This window comes from Cornus florida, unplaced genomic scaffold (assembly GCF_030987335.1).
Source record: "Cornus florida cultivar Cherokee Brave unplaced genomic scaffold, ASM3098733v1 CherokeeBrave_3.0.0_Hap2_scaffold_54, whole genome shotgun sequence".
NCBI classification, from domain to species: domain Eukaryota; kingdom Viridiplantae; phylum Streptophyta; class Magnoliopsida; order Cornales; family Cornaceae; genus Cornus; species Cornus florida.
The window spans coordinates 125,001-127,500 of record NW_026775884.1 but is presented as its reverse complement, the minus strand read 5'-3'; positions in this window follow the sequence as shown (position 1 = coordinate 127,500).

The following is a 2,500-nucleotide window of genomic DNA, read 5'->3' as shown; positions in this document are numbered from 1 at the left end:
ACTAAGAAATGCTTTGCTCGAGACGGATTTCGATTTGGAGGTCCCCCGAGTTAATTTTGCCCATTATGACTCCTCGCCCGCACGCTCGTGCACCCCGGCGTGCACGTGGGCATCGTTGGCTAAAAAATGAAGTTTGGAGTTTGGGTTTGAAAATTTTATGGGAGCTTCCTAGAAGCCTAAGAAGTGCTTTGCTCGAGACGGATTTCGATTTGGAGGTCCCCCGAGTTAATTTTGCCCATTATGACTCCTCGCCCGCACGCTTAAGCACCCCCGCGTGCACGTGGGCATTGTGTGCTAAAAAATGAAGTTTGGAGTTTGGGTTTGAAAATTTTATGGGAGCTTCCTAGAAGCCTAAGAAATGCTTTGCTCGAGACGGATTTCGATTTGGAGGTCCCCCGAGTTAAGTTTGCCCTTTATGACTCCTCGCCCGCATGCTCGTGCACACCGGCGTGCACGTGGGCATCGTATGCTAAAAAATGAAGTTTGGAGTTTGGGTTTGAAAATTTTACGGGAACTTCCTAGAAGCCTAAGAAATGCTTTGCTCGAGACGGATTTCGATTTGGAGGTCCGCCGTGTTAATTTTGCCAATTACGGCTCCTCGCCCGCACGCTCGTGCACCCCGACGTGCACACCGGCGCGCACGTGGGCATCGTATGCTAAAAAATGAAGTTTGGAGTTTGGGTTTGAAAATTTTACGGGAACTTCCTAGAAGCCTAAGAAATGCTTTGCTCGAGACGGATTTCGATTTGGAGGTCCCCCGAGTTAATTTTGCCCATTACGACTCCTCGCCCGCACGCTCGTGCACCCCGGCGTGCACGTGGGCATAGTATGCTAAAAAATGAAGTTTGGAGTTTGGGTTCGGAAATTTTATGGGAGCTTCCTAGAAGCCTAAGAACTGCTTTGCTCGAGACGGATTTTGATTTGGAGATCCCCCGAGTTAGTTTTGCCCATTATGACTCCTCCCCCGCACGCTCAAGCACCCCCGCGTGCACGGGGGCATCGTATGCTAAAAAATGAAGTTTGGAGTTTGGGTTTGGAAATTTTATGGGAGCTTCCTAGAAGCCTAAGAAGTGCTTTGCTCGAGACGGATTTCGATTTGGAGGTCCCCCGAGTTAATTTTGCCCATTATGACTCCTCGCCCGCACGCTTAAGCACCCCCGCGTGCACGTGGGCATTGTGTGCTAAAAAATGAAGTTTGGAGTTTGGGTTTGAAAATTTTACGGGAACTTCCTAGAAGCCTAAGAAATGCTTTGCTCGAGACGGATTTCGATTTGGAGGTCCCCCGAGTTAATTTTGCCCATTACGACTCCTCGCCCGCACGCTCGTGCACCCCGGCGTGCACGTGGGCATCGTATGCTAAAAAATGAAGTTTGGAGTTTGGGTTTGAAAATTTTATGGGAGCTTCCTAGAAGCTTAAGAAGTGTTTTGCTCGAGACGGATTTCGATTTGGAGGTCCCCCGAGTCAATGTTGCCCATTATGGCTCCTCTCCCGCATGCTCAAGCACCCCTGCGTGCACGTGGGCATTGTATGCTAAAAAATAAAGTTTGGAGTTTGGGTTTGGAAGTTTTATGGGAGCTTCCTTGAAGCTTAAGAAGTGTTTTGCTCGAGACGGATTTCGATTTGGAGGTCCCCCGAGTCAATGTTGCCCATTATGGCTCCTCGCCCGCACGCTCAAGCACCCCGGCGTGCACGTGGGCATTGTATGCTAAAAAATAAAGTTTGGAGTTTGGGTTTGGAAGTTTTATGGGAGCTTCCTAGAAGCTTAAGAAGTGTTTTGCTCGAGACGGATTTCGATTTGGAGGTCCCCCGAGTCAATGTTGCCCATTATGGCTCCTCTCCCGCATGCTCAAGCACCCCTGCGTGCACACCGGCGTGCACGTGGGCATTGTAGGCTAAAAAATGAAGTTTGGAGTTTGGGTTTGGAAATTTTATGGGAGCTTCCTTGAAGCCTAAGAAGTGTTTTGCTCGAAACGGAATTCGATTTGGAGGTCCCCCGAGTCAATTTTGCCCATTACGACTCCTCGCTCGCATGCAATATCTACTCCTGTCAGAGCTGTGGTTTTACTTAAGACTACTATAGGGGGGGGGGAGTTCTCAGCACCAAGAGCTGCAAGTAAGGCCATTGCTTGCTTTGCAGTCTCGATTGCTCTACTAGTGAATAGTAGATGTCTTGGTTAGCTTGGAACGAAAAAAAAAATTTTTTGGGGAAAAAAAAAAAAAAAAGTTTTTGTGAAAAAAAATTTTTCGAAAAAAAAAAAAAAAAAAAAAATTTTTTTGGATGCCTCGGTCTTCTATTTGTTTTGCTTGGGTAGATTAGGAAAAAAAAAAAAAAAAATTTTTTTGTTGGATGCCTCGGTCTTCATATTCTTTCTCGGCTATTTCGAAAAAAAAAAAAAAAAATTCCGGGAAAGAGAAAAAAAAAATTATTTTTTGTTGGTTGCCTCGGTCTTCATGTTCTTTCTCTGGTATATGGGAAAGAAAAAAAAAAAAAAAAAATTT